The sequence below is a fragment of the Aedes albopictus genome, chromosome 3, assembly GCF_035046485.1.
Source record: "Aedes albopictus strain Foshan chromosome 3, AalbF5, whole genome shotgun sequence".
Classification (NCBI taxonomy): Eukaryota; Metazoa; Arthropoda; class Insecta; order Diptera; family Culicidae; genus Aedes; species Aedes albopictus.
The window spans coordinates 4,490,670-4,513,992 of NC_085138.1; positions in this window are offsets into that span (position 1 = coordinate 4,490,670).

Below are 23,323 nucleotides of genomic sequence, written 5' to 3' on the forward strand. Positions count from 1 at the left end.
GTGTTTCATGAGAACGGCACAGTACAGCAGTACCATTAGCTTATGTTTCCAGCTCACGTGCTGTTGTCGCAGCCAGATGGTATGATAACCTTCAAATGTTCGTACCAAGGATCCTGTCCAACACACCTCGTAGATCGGCGACTATGCGGGTGCTCCCAATGAAGTTGAGAGATCGGCAGTTCCACGTACCGCGTTTCCCATCGCAAGTCCTTTTTGTACATTGGAGTCGTTGCCGTTGGTCTTGGTTTGTTGTTCGGTTCTGTTGCTAATTTTCTGTTACAATGTTTTTTTAAGGGCCGAACACCAACCCGGAGGACCATAGTGAAAAATTTAGCTTGGAATTACTTGGAATCCTTTCCTGGTACTACTCAGACGTTAATCAACTGCCCCAAACATGGGGATCAGACTCTATTGTGAGCCACTCCTCTAGAGCCGACCTACTGATACCAGAATCTGACTAAAATTCCCCCCGACATTGGTGACCAAATCTTCCTTAAGGTTGCTCGCAGCCCGTCTGGTGCCACGCGGAGGTAGCAATAGGAGTTGCTTGGCAGAGGCTGATGCATCTCAATGGGTCACTACTCAGCCTTTACCGTGCCAATCCAAAACTAATTGTGCCAGTGAATCTCTGTTCACTGCATAGATGTCACGAAGAGGGTATAAGCTGTCCAGGAGATTAGTGGTCCTCATAGTTCGTTAGACATTTTCTGTCTTAATCGGCTATCATGGTTCACTGCACACTATCCATATTCATTCCTTAGACAAATTAAAATATCAACTGTGTGGTATATTACAAAGCAACTTATCCTTCTCCCCATGTACCACTTAGGTTGATGCCGGCACCTGAGCACGAATCGCACCCGCAACATACCTTCTTGGAAAAATTTTCTTAATAATTCGTCACATGTCCTCTCGGAAATTCATTCCCAAGTATAGTGGCCATCATTTTTCATCGTATTCAATGGAAACGACAAGCGCTCCTCTGTACGCTCTGCACGGGAACCTACCTGCCCTTTCGCAACGACAATTTATGGCGCTTTTTATTTTCCGGATGCTCAACGTGCTGTTTCAACTTCTTCCCGATGCCCAATGGTTCAAAGACTGTACCGTACAGAGGAAGGTATCGCCGACCGACGTCCCCCCGGAAAGGATTGATGGGAAAACTTTGTCCGACTCACCTATCACGAATATCATCTTTTTTGAAATTCAATGACGTGGATGACCGGACGGATGTTCCTTGAGTTGAAATGTGAAATGCCCGTGCTGCAGCTCAGTCAGTGGAACACCACCGCAGCCAAGTTGTGCTTTCTTTTAATTTTTCCCATGCTTCTTCTGGAAAGAAATTCCATGAAATATACCTGCAAACACTGCACAGGATCATCACATGCAGCCATAGCTCAGGAAGCCAAGTAATCGCGTTGTTGGCATAGGTACGTACGGCAATCCGTGCCGGTTCAGTGGAACAGACGTCAAGCATTCAAGCGCTGCAGGATTCCCCCTGACACTCGCGTCAAGTTGCATAAGCTCGCCAGTCAAGCCCGGTAAAGTTGATGATGCTGAGAAATGTCCTTATTCATAGGGACGTGTTTCCTTCCTGGTGGCGGGGAACGAGTAAATAGTATACTGCTGTTGTAAGGAGAAGTAGCAATGCAGGTGATGTTGAACATAAATCTGGAAAATGAATCTCGTGTGTAATTGCAATGTCATTTCAAAAAGATTTTTCTTCAGCAATATGAGAGCTAATAATGATTACTACATTCTCTCTCCTATTTTCTATATTCATTGGTTTGACAGGTCAATAGATTATTACGGCGAACTCAATTCCGTAGCAAAAATCAAATAGTTCGTTAAATAAAACTATTAAATATTTTTGTTTTTTTTTTAAGTTATTTTAAATGTCAATTTCTCGATTTTCCATAGGCTGATTTTTTCAAGTCGAAATTGCTTGAATGTTTGAAATGCTTTGACCAAACAACAGAAACACGTGATTGATGATAAATTGAGATTTGAAATGCGTTAAGCAATTCACATGCTCTTTATTCGGATGTGAAGAGGAAACCTGAATTCAAGAATTATTTACAGAATTCCTTCAGGAAGGCCTGCAGTGATTCCTACATGATATGCTTCACGGATTCTCCTTCAGGAGTACCTCCAAGGATTCTTCAAGAAATTCTCCATTAATTCTGTTAGAAGGAGTTCCTCCAAGAATTCTTTCAAGGACTTGTTCAGTAAATAATTCGAGTATTCTCTCAGGAACATCTGAGGCATTTCTCAAAGAACTGGAATAACACCTTTGTTTTTCTAAAAAAAAAGAGCCTAAGAGATTCTGAGACGGGCTTGGTGGGCTAGTTGCTACCGCTTCTGATTCGTATACAGAAGGTCCTGGGTTCAATCCTTGGCCCGTCCCTTTTCACTTACATTGTATGTTTCTGTTTACTTTATCCCTCCTCTTTACATATACAACCTATGTACAATCACATGTTTATAGCCATCGCTAGAACAGAAGCATGTTGAAAAAGCCGTTTTCTCCCTTTCAACTTTCACAGCACAGTACCAATCTATCATATAACGCCTACGAGTTATGCAATCAAGCGAACTGTGCCGCATTATCTTCAGAGTAATAAATATACTAATCTATCACCTCACGGTCGGCATCCACGTATCAATGTGTGAACCCATTGCCAACCATGTCCCACCAACACGCGTACATCCGTATGAATTTGTGACGCAGAAATATATTTGGTCTGCTGTTGATACAAACGATTAAAATCATCACTTCCTTCTCCTTCCCCACATTGACCAGCAACCTGGTGTAGCAGGCGTCATTTTCGCCTCAAATTCTTGCTGGGATTCTACAAGTCAATTTTCCTGGGATTCCTTCAGAAATTCCTTCTGTGATCACGTCACGATGTTCTCCATCGATCCCTCCGGATTTCCAATTCTTCAAGACATTCCTCTAGATACCTACCTTACCAATCAGGCTAAGGCCGGAGTGGCCTCTGCTGTACATAGTAGCCGCCTCCATTCCACTCGGTCCATGGCTGTGTGTCTCCAGTTCCGCACTCTGCGTAGGGTCCGCAGATCGTCCTCCACATGGTCGACCCACCTAGCTTACTGCGCTCCCCGTCTTCTTGTACCGGTCGGATGACTCTCGAGAACCATTTTAGTCGGGTTGCTATCCGACATCCTGATGACGTGACCCGCCCACCGTAGCCTCCCGATTTTCACGGTGTGGACGGTGGTTGGTTCTCTCAGCAGCTGATGCAGCTCGTGGTTCATTCGCCTTCTCCAAGTCCCGTTCATCTGCACTCCGCCGTAGATGGTACGCAACACCTTCCGTTCGAAAACTCCAAGGGCGCGTTGATTCTCTGGACGTAGGGTCCATGTTTCGTGCCCATAGAGGACGACCGGTCTAATCAGCGTTTTGTAGATAGTTAACTTCGTGTTACGGCGAACTTTATTCGATCGTAGAGTTCTGCGGAGTCCAAAGAAAGCACGATTTCCTGCCACAATGCGCCTCTAAATTTCTCTGCTGGTGTAGTTGTCGGCGTTTACCAGTGAGCCCAAGTACACGAATTCTTCAACCGCCTCGATTTCATCACCGTCGATATGAATTCGGGGTGGCGGGCGCGGTGATTCCTCCCTGGAGCTCTTTGCCATCATGTACTTTGTCTTCGACACATTAATGACTAATCCGATTCGCCTGGCTTCACTCTTTAGTCGGATGTACGTTTCCGCCATCGTCTCAAATTTACGAGCAATAATATCAATATCATCAGCGAAACCAAGCAGCTGAACGGACTTCGTGAAAATCGTTCCACTCGTGTTTATCCCCGCTCTCCTAATTACACCCTCTAAAGCAATGTTGAACAGCAAGCACAAACGACCATCACCTTGCCGTAACCCTCTGCGTGTAATAATGCTCTAGCTCAGGGCTATTTACTCTCAGGGTCGGCTGCCACTTACTACGGGAGGACTCACGACACCAACACTAGTCAACAACAGAGGCGGACAACACAGGAAATTCAAGCCCTTCCTCCTAGATCAAAAAACGCTGCACAAAACTAAGCTTAAACATTTTTATTCTTATTAAATTACAAGGTTACATCAAATAAGGGGGGGGGGGGTTATATCGTTGCGGCCGTGCTAAACGTTGGAGCTCATGCAGTGGAGAGAGAGAGAGAGGTAGTGGTTTATAGTTTACTTGCTCAAGATGCCACCTAATAGGCGGAATGCCTAGTTGTACGGTGTCCGTGGTCTTCTGGCTGGAACGTTGGTCGGGTGGGCCATACTCCTACTGGCGATTCTTGAGGGATGGCTGGCTGCAGGAGGAGCCTTCCGAGGGATGTTCTGATCTGGGTTCGCTCCTTCCGTCCTTTCCTCTAGTGGGGTTGAGAAACGTGTGGTTCGGTCTGAATGGTGACGTCCCGTAGACTCATGTACGCGGTGACAGCCAATCGGATTTTGAGCACTCCCGAGAGCGGGGAAACCCACGGCCCTCCCGGGGACCCTCACCTCAATGGCAGCGGCTGTCACTCTCGCGCCACGTGTGGCTCGGGGAAATAGCGATGGGGGCTCGCCGGCCACCAGCCTAGGGCTCGCCACCAGTCCCAGTAGGGCGGCAGATACTAGTCGTAGGGGCGGTATCCAGCGTCTGGAAGGCAACGGTGATCCACGGAGCACTTCCTCACTTTTTCTAGCTCGGCAGTTCTTCTAGGGAGAAATCCACTCAACGCCCGGGGTTCGTGGGCCACTTTTTGGTCTTTCTTCTTGTCGGCGTTATCCGGTGTCGACCCTGGTCCGACGATACAGGGAACCAATCTCTGGCGGGTTATTCCCGGTGGACACGTTTCACGGGAAAAAGAAAATCGTTTACACGTCCGAACTATCGGGTTGTTCAAAACTTTCTGCCCCCTATTCTATTTCTCAATCAACTTCTCCTCCGTTTCTTCTCCTTCTCTCCTCTTTTCTCTCTCTCCCTCTCTCTCTCACTCTTTATCCGGAAGTACACAGTTCTGACAACTTTGGAGATATATATTTACAGGTGATGAGATTATGAGAAGTGAGACAACTACGAGGGGTAATATACCCTGCCTATCTAAGACTAAATTCTAGAATAATATTTGATGATGTCCTAACGTTTGCCCTCACACTACTATAAAGCTAGGAGGAGAAAAAAGGTCTTAAACCTACTGCATTTGTCCCCCAGTATTGTTGCCATGGTTTTGGTAACATGCGAGATTCGAAGGAATTCGAGAGTGTCCCTGATACTCGAACTACGCACATCATTCGATCCATCGTCGCCTTGATCAATTGTATCAGCTTATCCTGGAATCCGTATTCGTGCAAAATCTGCCATAGCTGTTCTCGATCGATTGTATCATACGCCGATTTGAAATCGATGAACAAGTGATGTGTGGGCACGTTGTATTCGTGGCATTTCTGCAACACCTGGCGGATCGCGAACATCTGGTTCGTTGAGGCGCGTTCACCCATAGATCCAGCCTGATATTGCCCCACGAACTCTCTTGCAATCAGTGATAGACGGCGGCATAAAATTTGAGAGAGTATCTTGTAGGCAGCGCTCAGTAGTGTGATCGCGCGGTAGTTCCCGCAATCCAACTTGTCGCCCTTTTTGTCGATGGGACACACGATACCTTCCATCCATCCCTCCGGTAATACTTCCTCCTCCCAAATGTAGGGCTCTCACTAGTGCTGCTCCAGCGGCTTTGTTGTTTTTCAACCAGCCAACCTCCTCCTCAATCTCTTGGAGGTCAGGGGCCGGAAGTCTTTCATCCATACTCACATACTCAAATCTGTTACTACGCCACCTTCGGTACTTGCAACGTTGCCATTGAGATGCTCATCGTTATGCTGCCGCCACCTCTCGACCACCTCACGCTCGCTCGTGAGAATATTCCCGTAACTGTCTCGGCACATGTCGGCTTGTGGCACGAAGCCCCTGCGCGAGCGGTTCAGCTTCTCGTACAATTTTCGTGTGTCCTTCTGGCGCTTCTTCATCCGGAAGACTGAGTTCTGCCTGTTCCGCGCCTGTCTGTAACGTGCCTACTCGCTCTCGTACGGTGTTGCAGCATTCTCGCCCATGCTGCATTTTTCTCGTTTTTCAACTGTTCACATTCGCCGTCGTACCAGTCGTTCCTGTGATTCGGAGTCGCGAAGCCTAGTGCTGTAGCCGAAGTACTACCTATGGCGGATCGTATGTCCATCCAACCATCTTCAAGTGTAGCTGCGCTAAGCTGCTCTTCCGTTGGTAGGGCCACTGCTAACTGCTGCGCGTAGTCTTGAGCCACTTCTACGTTACGAAGTTGCTCGATGTTGAGCCGCGGCGTTCGACTTCGACGCGTGGTGATAACTGTCGAAAGTTTTGAGCGCATGCATAAACGACTAAGTAGTGATCCGAATCTATATTCGCACTGCGGTATGTGCGGACGTTGGTTATATCCGAGAAGAATTTACCATCGATTAGAACGTGGTCGATTTGGTTTTCTGTTTGATGGTCGGGTGATCTCCAGGTGGCTTTGTGGATATCTTTGCGGGGGAAGAAGGTGCTTCGGACTACCATACCACGGGAGGCTGCAAAGTTTACGCATCGCTGGCCGTTATCATTCGATACGGCGTGCAGGCTGTTTCGCCCGATTACCGGTCTGTACATTTCCTCCCTTCCTACCTGCGCGTTCATGTCGCCGACAACGATTTTCACGTCACGCGGCGAACCATCGTATGTTTGCTCTAACTGCGCGTAGAACGCTTCTTTCTCGTCATCGGGTCTCCCTTCGTGTGGGCAGTGGACGTTGATGATGCTGTAGTTGAAGAAACGGCCCTTAACTCTCAACATGCACATCCTTGCGTTGATCGGCTGCCACCCGATCACACGTTGTCGCATCTTGCCCAACACTATAAATCCTGTTCCCAGTTCATTGGTGGTGCCACAGCTTTGGTAGAAGGTAGCCGCTCGATGCCCGCTTTTCCACACTTTCTGTCCAGTCCAACAAAGTTCCTGCAGCGCTACGATGTCGAAGTTGCGGGGATGTAGTTCGTCGTAGATTATCCTGTCACATCCTGCGAAACCCAGTGACTTGCAATTCCATGTTCCAAGTTTATAATCGTAGTCCTTATTTCGTCGCGTGGGTCTTTGCCGATTGTATCGAGTCGTATTTTCTCCTATGTTATTCGCAATGGGGATTTTTACGGGTGGCTTATTGGGCCTACGCCAACACTCCTGTCTCGCCGGAGGGCCATCGTGCCAGTTCTGTTTAACGTCCCAACCAACACTGGGACGATCACGCTGATGGGGCTACCACCTCTGATCTAGCTGGGCGTGGTGCAGCCCCAGACAACCAATTTGCACGTATAATGAAATTTATGTTCATGTTATACGTACTTTTATGCGTTAAAGTTACATCGCATAAGATGCAGTAAAAGTGCCTTAGCGTGCAAAAGTGGAGGCGCTATACGTGCATTGACGGAAAAATAATGACGCTATATGACTTGAAGCGATATCTTATGCGATGTACGGTATGCACTATTGCGACGTAATATAACACCTTATGCGACTTAAAAATATTCAAAAAAAATCTTGTTATCTAAGTATTCTATTAGTTGGATTATCGAGCCGCACTTCACACTTAGCACCAAACAATACTTATGAAACACACTGAATAAATGTCATGACATTCTAACTCACCTTAGTGCTTGTTGGAATGCACTTTGTTTCCGTGCGCTGTACGTGTTCGGCAGGCTCTTTGGAAATCAAAATGATGTAGCATGATTTCCCGCACAGTTACCACTACTCCTCTCTTGCTAGCACCACCCATTGTTAATTATAAGGTCAACAAAACAAAAATGATGACTTGTTTTGTAACCATAATGATGAATTTTCACTATCTTTAGCTTTTTGGCACTCCAACAGCACCGCTTTCATTGTTATCACATATCACATCGCAAAATGCCAACGGTTCTAGCTTATGCGAGTTTGTATGTACATTTGAACGAGTTTATTTTCACTTTTATGCGATTTAGTTTGTACACCAATGCGAGTTAAACTGACATAATTAGAAAAGCACCAAAAGAAGTCGTATAATCATCGCAGTACGCAATCATGCGAATTCAATTGACATTTTGCGAGTTCACTCGAACGCTTTTGCGAATAAGCAAAATTCATCGCAACAAAACATCGGAATATCGTCTACTACGATGTAGTCATACATTATAAAAGTTAATTTGCACTCTTATCCCTCTAATACCCAAATTTTTGATTTTGATCTAAATATCATTTTTCGTCATCTAAAATCGATTTAAACATGTTTTGGAAGATGATTCTTTTTAATTCTCGATTTCGTAAATTTCAGTTTTTGATTTTTCTAATTTTTATTTTTGAACTTCTCTACAGTTTATTTTTCCCGGAAGCCTATTTGGGGTACAGATTTTTTGAGATGAAAACATTTTGAGATTTTATGATAATTGTTGAAATATTTTTATTTTAAATGTTTTCCATAGGAAATTTTATTTTCCGTGTAATTTTAAGGAAAATAACTTTAGAGTGTATTCAAATCCCTTAAACTATAAAACTAGGATAGAATGATTTGAGAAAAATTTAAAACATGTTAATTGTAGCGATTCAATACAAAATAAACAATGACTTCTAGAAGGTGACTAAAACATCATTTTTTCATTGATTTCTATAAAATGTAAATACGCTTTAAAATACACCAAAAACCATTTTGAGATATACAAAACAGTCCTAAATATCAGCCAAAGATATAAAAATTTTGATTTTCCACGAAACAAAAATTACAAAAATGCTCAAACTATACCCCGTCTAAAGGCGGAGTTGGGTATTAGAGGATTATATGATTTTACCAGATACATCGCAGTAAGTTCAACAAATAACATCATATGCGATGAAAATTGTTCCTCAGCCGTACATATATACGATAGCGACTTGAAATAGTACTTTATACGATATACAGCGTGCACTCTTATGCGATTCCTGGTAGCCTGGGGCATTTCTTACTCAACCGCTGGATGCCAGAACATACGCTGTTTGAGCCGCACCCCTTGGTGAACAGACGATCGGGTCGTACCTCTTCAATCTAGCTGAAGTCGGGAAGGATAACAGTGCCCAGACTGCACTACCAGCCAGGCTACCAGCTAAGCACACAACTCTTAGCTGGCGGTCATCGCTTGACCCGTGGAAGCATGAGGTAGGGGAATTGTGGGTAAAATGAACAGGGGGGGTAAAATGAACAGGGTGATGTTTTACAGCAATTAGCGTATTTCTGCATGTTTTAACAATTGGATTCTGTGTGATAGCGTAAATCATTATACTTCTGCAGATTTTGAACTTTAAAATTCAATAAACCACTTAACTATAACGAAAAGTTTAAAAACCACGCGAAAACTATGCTCTGATGTAAAATTGAACTTATCTGAATTAAGGTCTATTCGTATATTTTTCGCAGAATATGACATATGTTATGTCATATTCCAATAATGTACTCCAAAAAGACAATATTCAGTTGAAAAAAATAATTAGGTTATGCTTTCAATACAATTTTAGGAACAACTTTAAAACCAGCACGACTTGGGGGTAAAATGAACAGCTGGTTCAAACTTTATCCATTTTTTATATATTTTTTTTTTTTGTAATCTCGGTATATTGAAATCTAGACACAGCTAGAGGAAAAAGTTAAGAAAAATATTTTAAGCTTTTAAATTAAGATTTTTATCCTTAAAACCGCTTATTTTAGTATATTTTTTTAAAATAATGATTCCAGCACATTCCAAATTTTATATCAAAAGTTTTAAAAGGCTAGCATGTAAAGCTTACATTGAACCCAAGTAACACAACTTGTTATATAATAGTTATAAATTCACGATTCATACATAATCGTTTGTTGATTTCTTGTATTCTTAACTCAATATCGAACACTTATATAAGCAAAACAGCGCAAAAAATGGCGGCTTATAAAACATCTTACAGGTTGTATAAGATGTATCTTCATACACTAATAATACTCCCGATGTACGTTCCCATCAACTCTGTAACGTTGATTAGTTGCAATTAGGCTAATTATCAGTTTGAAAATCATATAGAATATTGATATAATACAATTACATTCGTAGGCTGGAATTAAGATTTTTTCAAGTCATTGAACGTGCATAAAATGCTTATAATACATAACCATCTGCATTTCCATAATTAAGCTATTTGAAAGGTATATTACTTGGAGAATTCACTTATACAACAAAATATTAGGTGACAGTCGCAAAACAGGGTAACTGACAGAAAGAAAACCACATCAAAACAAATGTTGAAGGCGGTAAATAAAGATATAAATATTTTTTTTACGAAAAACCACGATAATGTAAACTTGAAAAATGCTTTCCAAATGTTGAAGTTAATCATATTAAATTATTCGAACAACTATGAAATGGTCTTGCTCAGTAGCGATGGTGTTGTATCATATGCGCTTCAGAATTTACCGAGCAGTTTTCAATTTAACTTTTCCATAATTCATGCGCCTCTGAACTGGATTAAAAAATGCATCATAGACTAGCCAAATTATCCAGTTGTGTTAGATTTTTTTAAATCCACATGAAAAAAGCAATATGGCAGACAGTCCACGAAGCTTACAGTACCGTTCAAAAATGTTAAAATAGTTTAAATTTTAATAATCTTTATAATTGAGTACATGATCTATTACAGTGGAGACGTTATGCCAAGAAGAAAAAGGAGAACATATGATACGGAGCTATTACTGCCCTAAGCCTTCAGTACACGCTATGCCAAGTGTGCAAATTCTTCCGCGCGCATAACCCGGCAGGCCAACAGCGGTCGCAACATTGACAAAACATCGGAAATGTCAAACGTTTGCTTTTATGTTGGTTGATGCTTGCGGAATCGAACCCGTCACCCCCAGCATAATCCTGCTGAATATCCACGCTTTTACAACTGTGGTTATATGGGCCCTATATAGGAGATTCAAGTAAAAGTCTCAAATTACTACCTAATACAACATTCACTTGTTTATGATGACCAACAAGTCAGGGAAAAGTAGTTGCAACTTATTAATTTTTATTTGTGGATCTATATTTTTATCCGGTACTGTACGTTTTTTTTTCTAATGAGGTGCATTTGACATTTGTACAAGTATTTTTATTTGATGAATATGATGGTTAAAATAACATATCAATAACATCATTTGAACAACTCTGCAATAAATTTCACAAAACTTGTTAAAGCGTTTATATTACATCTAGGTAACATTTGTACAGCATGCGTATTAATTGGTTTAATTTTTGATTTTCGATACTTATCACAACGCCAAAATAACAGTATTATACCTAATTGCCAAGCCTGGCGAAGTCTATCGAAATGTCAAAATATTATCAAAAGTAAACACCAATAATTCTGGTAATAGTCCATTGCCTCGTTATTGTAGTTATTGTAGTTCCCGCGTGATTTAAAAAGAGCCCGAAATAATCCGCAATTGCGCGGTTCACGGTTGGGAAAATTAGCCTGCAGCTCTCAGTGATGCGATCAATGGCAATGCAGTTCATCAGATAAAGACAGTCGCAGACCACGACTCGTGGTGGTGATGTGACCGTGATGCGATGTAATATGATGTGGCCGGATTGGGGATTTGGTTGTGGCTTCTATTTTGACCAACCAAAATGTGAAGCGCACCGACGGGATGCTAGCCAGGATTGCAGATGTTGACCCTTTGATGACGTAACGGGAAAAGCGGCGCGAATAAAGATGCGACCCCTGTAGCGCGTCTTGCAGGAGAATTCAGCTTGATAGATAGCTGGTTCTCAGTTGGGTGTCAAGCAGTTTCGTCCCATTTCAATTCAAGTGATGTTCGATTCTGCTGGTGTTTAGTTTTGTTAACAAGTAACTTTATATTTTGAAGAAACCTTTGGTGTATACTTTGCTGATGAAAAAACAATTTGGCTGGAGCGTGGTCATAATGTTTGTTATGATTGAGTAAAAAAGTGAACATTGCGTATTGCCAAGATTATAAGAAGAACATAAACAATGTTCTATAAGTGTTATATAATCACATAATCATCAAATTTCGAGCATGATGAAGTTGATTATATTCTTTTCTTATTTGTTATGAGCCAACATAAATAAAACTAAATAAAAACATAAGATGTTTTCTAATACGCTTATAACTCGTTTATAAAACATCTTTTGAAGTTAAGATTTCTAAAGATGTTTTCTGTGTTGCTTGGGAATTTGTTGACCTATATTTGAATATATCGAAATGCAACATTTAAGCTAGTTTTTGAAGACATGTTCATTTTAGCCCCATCGATTGTTCATTTTACCCACACTATTTTTCATGACTCTGTTTTCTAGCATTTTTTGCAATCGAAAATAATGTAAGAAAATTGTATTTTTTATCAATATTTTCTTCCAGGACTCTTAGAATATATTACCATCTACGATGTAACAGGGTAAAAAAGATAGATTTTGTCATATTTCTATTGGAAAAGTCGACAAACGCTTAGGGTGTTCATATTACCCCCAATTCCCCTACACTCAGGCAAATAAACCTAAGATTATCATAAGGTCCATCTTATGAAATGGCCTTTAAACAATTCATAACGGCTAGAACGATTTGCATAAGGTCGGCCTATGACGCAGAATCGACTCATACAGTTTGGCTTTTATACATATTTAGCAACACGATATTCTCAAGCGTCGATAGCCGCGTGGGTTGGGCACGAGCTCAGTGATCTCGACGTTCATGGATCGATTCCAGTCTGCATCATTTTATGATTTGTCTGCTCTTTTCATAAGTTTATATTATTTAATTAGGTCATAATAAGCATGTTCAATTCTCATAAGGTATTCTTATGGCATCCATACTTTACAGCTATGGCTAAATTTCATAAGGTATTTTGATTAATTTCAGTAATTTACTTCGCTGAGTGTACACTGAACCAAGACTTCATCCTTTCAATGACTGAAAACTAATATGCTCGCGCCCTTTAACGATGAGCAGTCGAAATTCGGATGACGAACATACGCTTCGATTTGAAACCGGATGACTCATGCATATGCTTTTGTGCTTGTATGCGTATGCTAGTGGTTCAATTTAGGAAAGAGTTTCGAATTGAAAATCAGCTGACGATCTTGTCAAGTTCGAATGCAATCCACTTGTAAAGCTAATGAAAAAATATTGCTTTATGAATGTTGTATTTTTGATTTTTAGTAGAAAAAATTTTTTTGATATATGATATTTTGAAATTAAAAAGAAGAGAAAAAGGAGTTGTACAATAGGTTTAGTTTTATTTATTAATACTTTATTGGGCCTTTCATATTAAAAACGCGGGATTTCACATAAAATAAAATAACAATAAAAAAGGTTTTGCACTAATTAATTTATGGCGAGGTTCAGGAAATCGCTGACCATCATTTGCAGAGCGCCGAATCTCGGGAGTTCCGTACATTTCAGTTGCCATTTTGGACAAGGCAATGATAATTGGGATGGCGAATCTTCACTGCAGCCATATCTCCTAAAATATGGACAAATTGATATTTTTACGCGCTAAGTATACTCGGAAAGATAAATTGTAATAAATTATGTTATTCCTTACCTTAACTGAAACTGCAAATTGAAAACCTCCTCAAAAAATTTGTAATTAAGATTTCAGCTGCTCAAATTACGCACGTTCTACTTTGGTTTCTACCAACAATGGCTGCCGAAATTCGATCAGCAACGAGCTTGATCCGCGCCCGCAGGGTGTGTGTAACAACATCCGATACCAGCGGGAGATGCATATGTGAACTGACTGATATGCGTTGTGGGGCACGCGTGATGCAATCATCAACCAGTTCGAGGATGATTCACGTTCGATTTGTTCTCACTTGTTTTTCGAATGATGGTTCATCCGGAAAGCGTCGTGATTGTGAGATTGCATTCAACTCGTAATCATTCGATTTCGTCGTGATTTGTCATTCGGTTGCAGCAATCATTCGAATACAGGTGAATCCTGTTTCGGATTGTTGGGAATGATGTTGCATTCGTTTGCAGGATGAAGTTTCCCTTCAGTGTAGGAACTTGTGAGGACCAGAGCTATGTTGGACGCTCTCCTTATCGACTCACCGTTTTGCAGCCCGGTAGTATTAGACCACCAAGCTCAATTAGAACATATCATACTATTTAGTGCAAATCACCAAAAAAAAACAAACCTAGCAAATATAACTATTTGACCATTTTATACATGGAAGCATGACTTGATCACAATTAAACTTCAAAATGAATATTCAAGGAGTGCTACAATGTTGTTCTTGCGCTTTATTCGTGAGTCCTACCGAGTTGGTTTATTACATGAATTATTCACTGAAGGAAGGCAAGCGCGATGTCAGGTGAAATTGAAAATAAATTTTGCAACCACAAGTTTGCGTTGCATATGGCTTCCCGCATATCTCTAGTTGGTGGAACAGAGCACCAACCAGTAACAAAACTCTTTTTGTCTGCATGGAGTCGGAACGGGTAGCGAAGGCCAGCATATTCTTTTGGTTTTGCAACACATCATACATGTGAGTCATGGGCGTAGTCAGAGGGAGGCAGGGGGGGGCGTAGCCCCCCCTGGCCACCAGATTTATTTTTTAAATCGAGCCACCTCAAAGATTATCTATATTTCAGAGTTCCAGAAAAAATATCACAAAAAATAAACTATTCTAATAATCAAGGTTTTTATCCACAATTATCAAACTTTTTAGTCGAGAACTACGGTACATTTCACCAAGTATTTCTCCAAGAGAACCACTTCAATCTTATCATAGAATTTTACCAAAAAACAAGCTTGGTTGAATGGCTAAATTTTGTGATGTTTGTTTATGGAATACAACAGCATGCCAAATTTACAAGATATACCGGAACCGGTTCCGGTACGACCTTGTAGAACCATATGCTACTATAGGGTGCAATTATGTGCTACTTCTACACGAATTTTCACTTGTAAGTTTAAGCAAACGTCATGCTAAGAGCAAAAATACCTTGGATTTCCTTAGGAATTCTTTCAAGGAACCTCCAGAAATTCCTATAGACATTTATTCAGGAACTTTTCAGGGATTTTTTCAGAAATTCCAAAAGGGATTTCTCCAGGAGTTTCTTCTTCGTGAATTCCTTCATGGGCATCTTGTAGGGTTCCGTTTGTGATGGTTTCAGAGTTCGTTCCAAGAAATGCTTCAAGAATTCAGCCCACGATTCCTTCAAAAATGTTTACAGATATGTCTGCAAGGATGCATCGACGAATTCCTCCAGGAATTTTTCCATAGCTTCCTTCAGTGATTCCATCATTGATTGCTCTAGAGAATTTTTCAAGATTTCTTCTATGAGTTTCACCAGACATTCTTCCGGAAATTTCTCCTGGGATATCTATAGAATTTTCTCCAGTAATTGTGCCAGTGCTTTTTTCGATAATTCCTCCAGGAATTTCTTCAGGGATACTCGTCAGCAGAAATTCTTTTAGGTATTTCTGTAATTGTATTTCTTGAGGGATTTATCTATATATTCCTTCAAGAATTCCACTAGTGATTGCTCCAATAATTCAGCCTGGAATAATTCGAAGTATTTTAGCACTAATACCAGAATTTTACTACAGATTAGCTAAAAGTTAATCCAGGAGTTCCTTTTGTACAAAATATTCTTTTGGGAGTCCAGCCAAAGATTTTAACAATAATTCGTCCAAAAATTTTTGAGACATGGATTTTATATTTTTTTTTTCCTACAGAAATTCTACAGAATTTGTTAAGAAAGCTTTGCGGGGATTTCCTAAGGATTTTCTCATGGAATTACTTCCGGGATTCCTTATGGGATTATTCAACTCAACAACAACTCCAGGGAATATTTTAAAAATTCCTCTAAAGATTCCCCCAGCAACACTTTTTAGAATTCCTTCAGGAGTTCCTCTTGGAATTCTGTCAGGGACTCCTCCAGGAATTAAGAATTAATCCAGTACATCCTACAGGGACAGTTTAGGGATACCTCTAGGAATCGTTTCGACAATTTCTTCAGGAATTCTTCCTAAGATTCTTCCAGGACTTTCTCAAGGGATTCCTCCACGAATTTCTCCAGAGATCCCTCCAGGAATTATTCCAGGGATTTCACAGAGGATTCCCCTTAAAACTCATCCAGGGGTTCCTTCAGAAATGCCTCTAGAGATTCCTCCAGAAATTCCTCCAGGAATTCTTCAAGAGATTCCTTAAGGAGTATTTCTAGAGATTCCTCCGTTAATACCTTCATGCATTCCTCTAGGATATCCTCCATGGATTCCTCCAAGAAAATCTGCAGTTCTTAACTCGGGAAGTGAGTCTTTTTGAAACAACTTATTTAAACAATCCTCCAAAGATTCTCCCAGGAACTCTTCATAGGATTCCTTCAGGAATTTCTTTAGGAAATTGCTTGAAATTGCTTTCGGGATTCCTTGTCGAGTTTCTTCAGGAACTCTTCTAAGGATTCTCAAAATTTCTCCAAGAATTCCATCTGCGATTTCTTCAGGAATTATTTCTGATATTGCTCACTAGATTTATCCACGATTTTTTTCATAAATTCCTCTAGGAATTTTTCCAGGGATTCCTCTGGGAATTTCTGCAGGGATTTCTCTAAAAACTCCTACAGGAATTCATCTAGAGATTCCCCCATAAATTCCGCCAGAAATTCCTCTAGATATTTCTTAAGGAGTTCCTGTGGAGATTCCTTCAGCAATTCCTACATGCATTTCTCTAGGATACCCTCCAAGGATCCCTTGAAGAATCCCTGCAAGATTTTTTTCAGATATTCTTCCAAACAATCTTTCAGGGTTTCCTCCATGCATTCCTCCAGTTATTGCTTCCGAGATTCTTCCAAGAATTTCACCAGGAATTCCTAAAGAAATTTATCCAGGAAATCCTTAAGGGATACCTCCAAGGATTTTTTTTTCAGAGACTCCTACAGGGATTCCTGCAAAGATTTTCCAAGAATAACTTCAGAGAATCCTCCAGGAATTCCACCAGTAATTCTACTACCAGTAATTCCAGAAGATTTCCAGGCATTCTTTCAGGGATTCCTCCTTGGATTCTTACAGAGATTTCTCCAGGATTTTTTAAGCGATTCCTGCAGGAATTCCACCAGATATTCATCCAAGAATTGCTTCAGAGACTCATCCAGAAACTCCTCCTAATGCTTCCAGGAGATTCATTCAAAAAACCATGCTGGCATTCCTCCAGAATTCCATCCAGGAATTTCTCCAGGATCTCCTCGAGGAATTCCTCCAGGAATTCTGTAGAGGTTTTTTTCAGAAATTTCTCTCAGAGTTCATCTAGAGATTCCCCTTGCAATCCATCCAGTAATTGTTGCCAGAATTCCTCCAAAGATTCCTCCAGGAATTCCCAAAGGAAAACCATCAGGAATTCCTCCAGGCATTCCTCCAAGATTTTATCCAGGAATTTTTTTCAAGAACTCTTCTAGGAAATTCTCCAGAAATTACCCCAAGAATTTCTTCAGGAATTCCTCCAACAATTTCCCTAGGAATTGATCCAGGAATTGTTCCTGGACATCCTTCAGAAACTATGTCAGCAATTTCTCCAGGAATTTTTCCTGAAAATCTTCAGGGGATATTTTCAGAAATCCTTCCAGGAAATTCTCCAGGATTTCCCTCAAGAATTTTTCACAGATTCCTCCAAGAATTTATCTAAGAATTTCTTCTGAGATTCCTTCATTAATTGCTTCAGGGATTTCTCTAGGGATTTCTCCACGAATTTCTCCAGAATTTTTTTCAAGGATTCCTTCGAAGATTCTTCCAGGAAATCCTTCAGAAGTTCCTCTCAGGATTCTTCCAGCAAATCCGCTAGGGATTTCATAAGAACCTTTTCCAGGAAATTCACCAGGAATACCTTCAGGAATTTTTCAGGGATTCCTCCAGGTACTCCTCCAGGAATTCCTCTGGAGATTCCTCCAGGGATTTCTTCACAAATTCCTTCAAGGATTTCTTCAGGGATTCTTTCAGGAATTCCTTCGTGAATTTCTCTAGGAATTCCTCCAAAAATTTGGCTAGAAATTCCTCCAGGATTTTCTCAAGGATTTTTTTTCAGAAATATAAAAATAATATTAAAGGGGCTGTCCATAAACCACGTGGTCATTTTTTTTTTGGGACTTCTCAACCCCACTACCCCCCAACCCCCCCCCCCCCCCCCCCCCACGGCGTGGTCATTAGTCCATACAATTTTTTTTTATTTGTCCATACAAAATGGTCATTGGCCGAACCCCCCCCCCACCCCCCTCATGACCACGTGGTTTATGGACAGCCCCAAACTCCCAGAATTCCTCTGGAGATTCCTCTAGAAACTTATCCAGTAATTCTTTCATTTATTCCTTTAGAGATTCCTCTAGGAACTCCTACAGGCATTCCCCCAAGATTTTATCCGGGATTTTCTCCAGGAACTCCTCCAGGAATTACCCCAGAAATTGCATACTTCAGAAACTGTGTTCGCAATTCCTCTAGGGATTCTTCCAGGCATTCCTCCAGGAATTTCTCTCGATATTCCATCAGGAATTGCTTCAGAAATTACTCCAGAGATTTCTCCATGATTTTTTCCACGGTTTTTTTCAGGGATTTTCCCATGAATTTTTTCCAGGAAATCCTTCGAAGATTCCACTAGGAAATCTTCCAGAAGTTCCTCCAAAAATTCTTCCAGGAAATTCTCTATTGATTTCTTCAGAAATTCTTCCAGGAAGTTCTCCAGGAATACCTTCATGAATTTATCATGGGTTCCCTTAGGTATTCCTTCAGCGATTTCTCCACAAATTTCTTCAAGGATTCCCCCAGGGATTCCTTCAGAAATTCCTTCGAGGACTTTACAAGGAATTCCGCTAGAAATTCCTCCAGAAATTTCTCAAAGGATTTTGTTCAGAATTAGAAAAATAACAGTAAAATAAATAGAAATCTCCCAGAATTCCTCTGGAGATTCCTCTAGAAATTCGCCCAGTAATTCTTTCGAAAATTCATCTAGAGATTCTTCCAGCAACTCTCACAGGAATATCTCTAGGAATTCCTCCAGACATTCATCCAGGATTTTATCCAGGAGTTTCTCCAGGAAATACACCGGGAATTTCATCAGGAATTCTTCCAGGAATTGCTCCTGGACATCCTTCAGAAATTATGTCAAGAATTCCTACAGGATTTTTTCCAGGAAATCCTTCAGAGATTCTTTCAGAAAACTCACCAGAAATACTTTTAGGATTTTTTCAGGCTTTCCTCCAGGAATTCCGCCAGATATTCGTCCAGGATTTGCTTCAGAGATTCCGCCAGGGATTTCTCCTCGAACTTCTCCAGAGATATTCCCAGAAATTCCTCCAGGGAATCCTCCAGAAATTCCTCCAAGGGTTCTTCCAGGAAACCCTAGTGGAATTTCTCAAGGGATTTTTTTTCAGAAATTTCTCCAGCAATTCCTCCCAGAATTGCTTTGGAGATTTCTCCAGGATTTTTTCTAGGGATTGCTCCAAGAATTCATCCAAGAAATTTCTCCAGGAATTCTTACTGGGTCTCATCCAAGAATTCTTTCAGGAATTACGCCAATAATTTGATCAGAAGTTTCTCCATGCATTCCTCCAGGATTCTCTCTAGAGATTTTCCCAGGAATTGCTTCTGGGATTCCTCCAGGAATTCCTTCAGGGATTTCTTGCAGAATTCCTCCAAGGATTCCTTCTGAAATTTCTCTAAGATTTCCTCAAGAGATTTCTTTTGAAATTTTTAAAAGGATACCTCCCAGAATTCCTCCAGGAATTTTTCCAGAATTTTCTACAAGGAATTCTCAAGAAATTAATCTAGGATTTCTTCTTGGATTTCCTCATGAGATCTCTTCAGATATTTCTCTAGGTTTTCCTCCCATAATGTATACAGGAATTCCTCCAGGTATACTTCCAGAATTCTTCCAGGGATTTCACCGGGAATCCCTCTGGGATTTTTTCCAGGGATTCTACAGGGCTTCTTCCAGGCATTCCTGTAGGAATTGCTCCTGGAATTCATCCAGGTGTTTCTTCAGGGGTTTATCCAGAAAGTCTTCCAGGGATTGCTCCGGGAATTCTTCCAGAGATTACTCCATGAATTCCCCATGGATGATTTCTTCAGAAATTTCTCTCAGGTTCTCTTCAAGAATTCATTTAGGAGTTCCTTCGAAAATTTTCGAAATCCTTCTATCATCTTTTCAGTGATGTACCCAAGAACTTCTCCAGGATTACCTGATGTTTTTGCCTTTCTCGTACACCAAAGTGTACTGAAAGGCTATATGATCACTCAAAAAACGAATTTTCGATAGAAGGCTCGGAGTGTAAAGTCACATATACCAATCAACTCAGTTCGACGAATTGAGATGATGTCTGTATGTGCGTATGTGTGTATGTGTGTATGTGTGTATGTATGCCTGTGTACAAAAAGGTCACTCACTTTTAAGGCACTTCCCATTGGCCGATTTTTCGGATTATAGCTCGAATCGAACCGGAATTTTACCGCATTGTTTGCTATTGAAAATGGTCCGGATCGGTCAAGGCGTTCCGGAGTTATGGCCATTTGAGTGATCCGGACCAGCACCGGTAGAACTGGCCACATACATATAAAACTGAACCAAGTCCCCGACCAAGCTCCATCATGCGACACATCAAACTACGGCGATTTTTGTAACCTTCAGCATGGTTGACAAATTTTGTGAGGATAGTAACACAGGAGACCGAAAATTCTACGATGTCGGTCCAAAGTTCAAGATGGCGGTCTAAAATCCAAAATGGCGGCTCCAAATTCAAGATGGCGGCTGTATAATGGAGTTTTAAGCCCTAAACCATGCAATATGGGTATATTTTGTATGGGGAAGATGTTTGGAGTCCAAAAATGGCGACCATAATATTCAAGATGACGGTCTATAATCCTAGATGGCGCCTCCAATTCAAGATGGCGGCTGTTTAATGGAGTTTTAGGCACTAAAACCATGTAACATGGGTATATTTTGTATGGGGAAGATGTCTGGAGACCATAAATGGCGATCTGAGTATCCAAGATGGTGGTCTAAAATTCAAGATGGCGGCTCCAAATTAAATATGGCGGCTGTATAACGGAGTTTTAGGCTCTAAACCATGCAATAAGAGTATATTTTGTATGGGGTAGATTTCCGGTGTCCAAAAATGGCGACCTGAACATTCAAGATGGCGTTCTAAAATTCAAGATGGCGGCTTCAAATTCAAGATGGAGGCTGTTTAAAGGAGTTTCAGATCCTAAAACCATGCAATATGGGTACATTTGGTATGGCGGTCTAAAATCCAAGATGGCGGCTCCAAATTCAAGATGGCGGTTGTTTAGTGGAGTTTTTGGCTCGAAAACCATGCAATAAGAGTATATTTTGTATGGGCAAGATGTCCGGAGTCCAAAAATAATGACCTGAATATCCAAGATGGCGGCTCCAAATTCAAGATGGTGGTTGTAAAGTGGAGTTTTTGACTATAAAGCCATGCAATATGATTATATTTTGTATGGGAAGGTGTACGGAGTCCAAAAATGGCAACCTGAATATCCAAGATAGCGGCCTAAAATACAAAATGGCGGCTCTAAACTCAAGATGGCGGATGTATAATAGAGTTTAGGCCCTAAAACCATGCAAGAAGAGTATATTTTGTATGGGGAAAATGTCCGAAGTCCATAGATGGCAACCTTAATATCCAAGATAGCGGTCTAAAATTCAAAATGGCGGCTTCAAATCAAGATGGAGGCTGTTAAATGGAGTTTTAGGCTCTAAAACTATGGAAAATGGGTATATTTGGTATAAGGAAGATATCCGGAGTCCAAAAATGGCGACCACAATTTCCAAGAGGGCGATCTAAAATCCAAAATGGCGGCTCCAAATTCAAAACGGTGGCTGTTTAAAGCAATTTTAGACCCTAACTGCATGTAATATGGGTATATTTGGTATAGGGAAGATGTCTGGAGTCAAAAATGGAGACCGCAATATGCAAACTGGTGGCCCAAACACCAAGATGACGGCTCCAAATTCAAGATGGTGGCTGTTTAATGGCGTTTTAAGCTCTAAATCCGTGTCACATGGGTTTATTTGATATAGGGACGAATTGTGGACTGTGGACTGGGCTCTAAAACCATGCAATATGGGTATATCTGGTACGGGGAAGAAATGTGGAGTCTAAAAATAAAATCCAGAATAGTCAAGATGGCGGACTTAAATCCAAAATTGCGGCTCAAAGTTCAAGATAGCGGCTTTTTGTTATGGTGAAATGGGAGATCGTCCAGGTGCATTTTTGACTCGAATTTTTGAGAGCACCGATCTCGTCATCCACAAAACGCCCGGAACCGAAAATGCTAATCAATGTTTATCACGAGTGAGCAAGGCTACTCATTGCTTTTTCAGCTCTGTTTGTTGTATAGATGACGAGATCCGTGTGTTCGGTATTTGCAAGGCAGTCATTGTGACGGCCATCTTTGGATTCGCTCATATATGTCCTTAAGACATATAGGCGCAAACATCAAAGCTACATAAACGATATGATTTCTGGTGCCATGTAATGGATTTTTGTTTAACGTATGAAAGTGCGATATTCATCTACATGTCACTTGAGTTTTGTTGAAATGTGTTTTCGAAGGCACGAGGAAGGCGCCATCACCGTTAGGTGGATTAATTAGGGTTTTTTTTAAATAGTTTAAGATTTTCTGGAAGAATTTTTCCAGGGAATAGTATTGGAAGATAATTTAAAAAAAATCATACAGAAACTAGCAAACTCTAGCTAGTCCTTAAAAGAGCTCATCTATAATTTCTCATGAATGTTTTGTGGATATTAACAAAAAAAATCAGAGCAAAATAATGCACGAGTAAATAAAAATTCTTAATCTTCAGGAATTGGTCACCGCTACCAGAAACACGTTGATTTATGTAGATCTTCTTCTATCGTATTGTACAAAATACAAAATAGTGACTACTGAAGGGTTAAATAATGCTTTTAGAATATAATGTTATTATATTCAATTTCATCATATTGCGTTTAGTTATAAACGTACTAGGTGCAAATTTGCTAAGGGGGCTTGCCCCCCCCCCCCTGACCGAAAAGCTGGCTACGCCCTTGATGTGAGTAGTATTAATGCGAGTTTTTCAGGGCACTGTGTGCAGAGAAAAGTACTTTATGTTCAACAGTTTGACGTGAGCTAAATTGACCCAAATTGTCGGATTCTCAACTTAAATGCAACTAAATAGTCATCATCAACGAGAGTATGCCACAACAGCACAAGATAATTGTAAGTGTCGCTCATCTTCGCA